This window comes from Cajanus cajan, chromosome 1, assembly GCF_000230855.2.
Source record: "Cajanus cajan strain Asha chromosome 1, NIPB_CcT2T_4, whole genome shotgun sequence".
Lineage (NCBI taxonomy): Eukaryota > Viridiplantae > Streptophyta > Magnoliopsida > Fabales > Fabaceae > Cajanus > Cajanus cajan.
The window spans coordinates 62,889,928-62,897,329 of NC_138517.1; the positions used below are offsets into that span (position 1 = coordinate 62,889,928).

At 36.7% G+C, this 7,402-nt stretch overlaps 1 pseudogene across 1 annotated transcript; it reads right to left on the bottom strand.

Annotated features, from left to right (window-relative positions):
* Window positions 1–420: 420 nt before the first annotated feature.
* Window positions 421–2,563, bottom strand: LOC109800048 (cytochrome P450 81E8-like; annotated as a pseudogene). Its single transcript, XR_014431189.1, has 2 exons — window positions 1,621–2,563; window positions 421–1,198 (listed from the first exon to the last, which is right to left on the bottom strand). The product of XR_014431189.1 is annotated as a cytochrome P450 81E8-like (transcript).
* Between the last annotated feature and the right edge of the window lie 4,839 nt (window positions 2,564–7,402).

A 7,402-nucleotide genomic window follows, 5' to 3' on the forward strand; every position in this document is an offset into this window, starting at 1 on the left:
AGATAAGGCTTTCCACTTCTTCCATGTAGGGTTATCCTTTTTTGGTTGTTTAATTTCTCCAATTAAATAGCTCAATCTGTTTCTCCCTTCTATTGTCAACTTCAAATAATACACCGACTCAATGCAATTTTTACCATTTAGTTAGTGCACTATGAGTTGGAGGTTCAAGGCTAGGGATAAGTTATCAATCACACTAGGTTAAGACTCCGCTTTGTCATTATTTAGCAGGACAACCTCCATGCTCTTACTTGCTGGTGGAGGATTTTGTGCTAGCTTCGACCGTTACCATTTTAACAACTTGGAGAGGACAAGGTCCAGAGCCCAAAGCTCTCGTACCATACACGAACAAAGAATTATTTTATTTTCTCTAAATTTGAATGAGTGATAAAACTTTTAATTTAAAGACAACATTATTCATTTTTAGGGAAACTAATTTGCATGATTGCAGGAAAATTAATACCTAATATTTTGGTCAAATATTTGATACTAATGCAGATTTATTTACAATCCTAATTAATCCAAAGGAAAAAATGGAAGCTAGGAAAGTAAAATAGGAGAATAATAAGATAAGAAATAGGAAATAATATCGCAACATTAAATGGACCTAATCAGACCATTGCGACATTGGCACATGGCTTCCAAGGGGTATTTTTTTGAAACAGTAAGTCCTTTTCCTTCTGTCATATCAATTTTTTCACTATTGATTTGTTTCCATTCAAAACATTGAATTAACAAGGCTATAGTTAAGCTCACTGTGCCTTGAGCTAAGTTTGCTCCAGGGCAAGCTCTCTTTCCTAATCCAAATGAAAGTATTTTGTTTGCTTCACTTTCTTTCTGAAATCTGTCTGGTTTAAAGTGTGTAGGGTCATTCCACAACTTGGGGTCTGTATGAATATCCCATGCATTCACTAACAAAATTGTATTTTTTGGGACATGAAACTCTCCTATGGTGCAATCTTCTGAAGCCAAACGGGGTAACAATAATGGGGCAGCAGGATGCAAATTAACGAAGTGTCTCATAAACAATGCTTTGAAGATAGGGGAGTTTTGAAATATCAAGCTCCTCAACTAATTGATGTCCAACATAAATATCTAATTCATTTTTTGCCTTTTTCAATATTTCTAGATGATTTAATAAATTAGACATTGCCCATTCTAAAGTTACAGCCGATGTATCTGTTCCCGCAAGTAACATAACCTGCAAAATTCAACAAAGGAAAATATAAATAAATACAACACATTAATATGGAAAATAATTGATCTTTTGTTTCTTTAAAATTAATCACTTCCCAAGAATTTTGTTTTGACTCTCTTAGAAAAATCGGGTAAACGATCTGCCCATTAAACAATTAAATCTATTTTTGGAAACCAAAATCTAAGACACACTGCTTTCATAAATTTTGATGGCAGTTAAAATTTTCAGATGCACTAGCCTCTTGTTCTTTTTCTTTTCTTTTCTCAGGACCCGGTGCATGCTTAGAAGTCAACACTCGTGTCTCTATGTAGCCACAATGACTAAAAATTATATTATCTCACTGTCACGATTATATAAGAAAAAAAAATAGTAATAAAAAAAAAAGAACATATAATATATATAATAATATAGCAATAATTAATTACTATGATTTGATCCGTGTAGTATTCAGGTTGTGATCGTTGCTGAGTTAGGAGATGGCCTATCATAATATTGCTATTGTGCTTCCCATTCTGATGCTCGTCAACGAGTCCTTGTAAGAACGCGTCACTTCTCTTACCAATCTTCTCAAGCCTTTTCTCCAAACCATCAAAATCGAACCACCTAAGAAACGCCAAAAAGTCTCCAGCGTTGTTCGCGCCCCCTAACGTACGCAACTCTCGAATCAATTATCTGAATTGTTTTGCTTCCTCCACGTCGCTCACGTCACAGTCCTCGCCGTAGTACTTCTTCCCCGACACCATCCTCGTTATGGTGTTGAACGCCATCTCCGAGAACACGGAACTCAGCTCCACTTTGGCGAAACCGTTGCGCGAGCGCTGAGCGAGATTTTGCGCCACCCTCATGATCTCGTCCCTTCGGATTTCCGAGAATGAGTTGAGACGGTGCGTTGAGAGAACCTCGAGCGTTATGATGCGGCGGAGGTTGCGCCAGTGGTAGCCGTAGTGTTGTTGTAGCCGATGTACTTGCCGGCGAGAAAGTGGGGTTGGTTCGCGAATACGACGTCGTTTTTGGTGAAGCATTCTTGCGCTCCGGCGTATGATGAAACGACGACGACGAGACGAGGGCCGAACCGGAGAGAGAAGACTTGGCCGTATTTTTGGGACATGGCGTGGAATGTGCGGTGGAAAGGTTTTTAAGTTGGAGGAGGTTCCCGATTATGGGGAAAGATGGTGGTCCTGGAGGGAGGTTTCTGAATTTTCTTGTTTGGAACAAGCGCTTTAGAGAGAGAAGAAGAAGGATGCATGCAAGGAAGATGTAAACAAGAGTCATTGCTAACTAATTAGTTAGAGTGTTGACTTCTATCCCCACATCCTTTTGATTTTATACAGGCAAGTTTAATGCGTTATTATTACTAGTAATGAAAAAACGCATAAGTGCCCCTTTATTTTGAAAAAAATAAGAAAAGAAATAAGCTATGAAAATTAAATATTAGTAGGTAGTTAATGGAAGGGTGTAGGTAGTTGTAGTGTAATTTAAGGAGTGTTTAGAAATGTAAAATTGAAAAGAAAGTGTGTACAAAAAAAAAGGAAAAATCTATGGCTTTTATTATAGTTATTATAAATTAATAATACATAAGTAGAAAAGAGATATTACGTGCATATCTACTTTTTAAAATAAAAATAATAATAAAATAATATTATATACATTTATAGAGAGAGGATGATACAGTTATTTTAAGAGTAATCTATTAGACTTACTCTACTCAAATATTATCAAATTTTAACGATTTAACTATTGAATTAAAAGTTCTTAATGCATAGATCAAGTTTACAATTTTTTTAAAAATTGAAAATTATTTAATACACCGTTTCATTATTTGTCACTTGGTTTCTTTACCATAACGACATATATGCTAACTAGGTTGTATAATCCACCTTTTAGATGAAACGGGCTAGCAATAATTTAGTTGCCTCAAACTTGGTTGCCCTGTGTCTCTCTACGCCCATCTTTCACTTTTTTTGAGGGGCTTGTTTGACCTCTCGACATAGCGAGTTTGTGGCAGTGAAAGTCTAGGTTGATTCTAGACATGTTTGTTGGAGACCATACAAATAGGTCAACATTATTCTTTGTGACCTACTTTATCTTGACTTTTCTTGGTCTATTAACTGAGATCCAACATAAGTTACTTGGTTTGAGGCTTGGCCAAGTTGCATGGGGATGACATCTTCATTAGGTCACATCCTTTCTTCTTCCAAATAGGGATCTAACTCGAGGTGTTTGACACTATGTTAAAAGTTGTGATAAAGTTGATCCTACTAGGTTCATCTTCTAATAGCGGGGTTATTTTTAAAGTAACCATATAGCACTATCTTGCCATTTTTTTATTGGCATGTATCGTGATCACCCCCTTTTTTTGTTGAAAAGAACTTCATTGCCAAGTGGGGTGTTGACACAATTGCTCCAAATGTACTAAGAGACAGTCTCCCAAGAAGTATGTTGTATGACGTGATGGCGTGTACCACAACATATCGGATCTTGATATTTTGATAGACTTCCTCTTCCAACCCAAATCTAGTATACAAGTCTATGCAACCCCTAGTGTTTACTCGTTCCCTGGAGAAGCCAACCAGGGTTCATCATAGGATATCAACTCTTCTTTTGGTATATCCAACTATTTAAGGGTCTTCTAGTATAGTATGTTGATTGAGCTCCCTTGATTGACCAACGTCTTACGCACTATGCAGTCAAAGATTTCCATGTTGATAAGCATGGGTCATTTTGAATCGGCTCCACCCCCTGGAAGTCTTTATAATTATTAGTGAATGTTATTGTCAACATCTAAGGGAGGTCTCAATTTTTGACTATGTAGAGTGTTCATACAACTCGAAAATATCATTTACGAGAGGAGGAAGTGTATCTAACACCAACGAATCCTCTAGCTATCGTGTTGATAACCCTTCTTGAAGATTGATACTCTAACTATCAGGCATCATCACTTCTTTCTCAGGAACAACTTCTATGCCTTCTTTTTCTCGACCTTTCCTTATTTTGTGAGGAAGGGTTAGAGGATTTTTGATGAAAAACTATTCTTGAAGGCCATATGATCTTTGACAAAAGGAATGTCAAGAAGAATGCAAGAGGAGTGAGCTTAAGGTGAAGGTAGAAGGCCTAAGCTTCCATTGAGCTATAGGCTTATTTCATAGTTCATTTTTTTATATATATTTTCCTTGTAAATATTTTGCTTTATTTTGACCTTGTATTTTGGGTCAAGTAGTGTAGGTAATTTTGTCTTTGTATTGTTTTTACTTAAGGGTGTAATTAGTAGATTAGGAGAGGTGTAACTAGCTAAGTCTTGTTAGAATTATTTGGGTTTGGATGGCCTAAACTCCTTTTGGCCCATTGGTATTGGATGTCTACTTACTTATGCAAGTGGTTTGGATGTCCAAACCAAGCCATGTTTGCCATCCAAGTTACAAACTAAGTCACATGATTTTGATAATGCAATCTCAACAAACTTGTTAAATGTAATCATTACTTAGGTAGTTGGAGTTAACTTCAGCTAACGTAGGTTATTCTTAAACTAAGATTAGTTTAGCTTGCTCCATAAGCTTTTAGATAATTAACTAGACTTTTAGAAATTTAACTAGAGTTGGTTAGTGACGAGGCATTATTTTCCTTTATTTATTTATTTATTTATTTATTTATTTGTACTTATTTTAATTGTTGATTTGGGCTTAACTACTTATTAATTGCACAGTTTTACTATTTAGGTTTCATTAGACCAGTAATTCAAATTTTAATTAATTCCAATTCACTTGGTCTAATTTTTGTCTATTAATTATTTTCAAGTTAATTGTGAAACATTTTTTGGCTTGGATATTATTTTTGGCTTTAATTTTTGTCTATTAATTATTTTCAAGTTAATTCCCATGTTAGCACCACATCACCACATCAGCGCCATGTCAGCAACATATTTACATTTTTATTAACCTCATTTTTGTAATTTCGGGCCAAACACATGGGAAAGGGGCCCATTTATGCTTCTAGGGTTTTAGGACCTAAGTTAAGGCTGACCATGTGTAATGACCCGCCGTGGTGTCTACACTTAATGGAATCGCACAAAAAGATTTGTAAACTAAGATAAATAATAAAATTGGATAACTCATAAATACAAAACGTGATAAATATATACAATAATTAAGTTTTTAAGTAATATTATTTACACAGTTATCCAAAACTACTATCTCCTAATGCCGGTCAAGCACAAAATTGTTACCCAAGATGGTAACTCTGACACTAGGAAACCAAAAAATCCCACTTCTAGCAGCAGACTCAACCAACAGCTCCAACCTAGCTCTGATCTGCTCCCATACACAGTATGATCATAGCAGTCCATCCACATGGAAACAGAAGGGTAAGCTAGAATTCAATAATCAACCATATGAGTATAGGGAAAATACTATACTACACATTCATTTCATCATCATCACAAACAACCATACAGTTCAACATAAAAACACAATTCATTCATACAACTTAGAAGAAACTTTAATACAACAACAATATACAACTTAATATTTAATGCGTCGTCACGCATGTACAACTGGGAGATCTCCAACAACTGAAGTTGAGCAGTCTAGGTGGCATAAACCCTACCGAATCCAGCATTTGACCTATCTCAACTAGGTCAGGTATAGAACAACGTTAGGAACTTCGAAGAGAACTAGGTATAGACAACAATAGCTGATTGCTCAGGTGTGCCACTTAGACTCGGAGGTCCAGTGCTACTGTCAGGACAGAAGGGTTTGGGTATGAGCCTACCACGGCCTTGGCTAGCTTCACCAATCCACATGTGGAGTTAACCCACCCACTGTCCTCCAAGTACCACGCACCCTCTAGTACCTAGTCAAAGACTACATCTCTAACTAGATACCTTACTCAAATTGGTCATTCAACCATGACATGGATCGACTATTTCCATGTCACCCACACAGTACTAAGGGATTCAACTTTAAAACAACTTTCAATTTTAAAATAACTTTCCACTTATCACCTTAGTACTATGTATCTCAACATAGGACATATATCTTCACCATATGTCCCCAACTTTTCAACTTTGCAACAATAGTCATATTAACAACTTCACAACGATAGACAACTTACAACTTTACAGCAATAGACGACTTATAACTTTAAGCAACTTACAACAATAGGCAACTCATACAACTTTAAACAACTTTTACATCAATATACTACTTCAACTTATACATCTCAACTTATTAATAATTCAACAATAAACAACATAGAAACAACTTAGTTTCACAACGTATAACAACTTTAACAACATATCACATATTATCAACACGCAACATATGAACATCTTAAGCCAACAACTACTCAATCCACAAACAAAAACTTAACCATTTTCAAATAAAACAATGCATGAAGCTTCCCTAACTCTCCTAAAATTAAACAATCTACATTCTAGTTTCCCTCACCTGAAGATTGGCTCAGATTAGCCAAAAACTGAACAAAAGTAGAATTTCCCTTCGAAGCTCAACCTGGAACTTCAATCCACCTAAAGCAAGCCTTCTAATCTGTATTTCAAGAAATGACAGAAGGTATTAGTGGTCTAGAGGACAAAAGGAATCATACAGAGAAATTTGGGAGAGAAAGGAGCTCACAGACCTAGAGACCTTCTCTCTAAAACTTGTCTCTAAAAACTCACATTCTCCTCATGGCCCACAACCCCTATTTATAGACTTTTCGGAGTGGCCAGAACGGCCTGTACCGAATCCGGAACGGCCTGTTCTACACCCCTCCTTCATGTGCAAAAATCACATGCAGAATGGCCCGTTCTAAAATTAGAACGGCCCGTTCTGGAACTCATCCAGAACGGCTTGTTCTGGAACTCATCCAGAACGGCCCGTTCTCTCTCCAGTACGGCCCGTTCTCAACTACGATTTACAGGTAAATTTAATAGCTTGGAACAGCCCGTTCCAAATTGGGAACGGCCCGTTCTGGGCTACTAAATCACCTATTTTGGGCTTTCTGAAACAACTTGCTACGTTACAATACCCCCCAACAAATAGGAATTTTCGTCCCCGAAAATAGGCTTACCTGAAAAGAGGAATGGATACTGTTCCTTGAACTGACTCTCTACTTCCCAGGTTGCCTCACCAATAGTTGCATCCCAAAGAATCTTCACCAAATTGATGGACTTGCCATGAAGCTCTTTCAACTTGTGATCAACCACAGCTACCG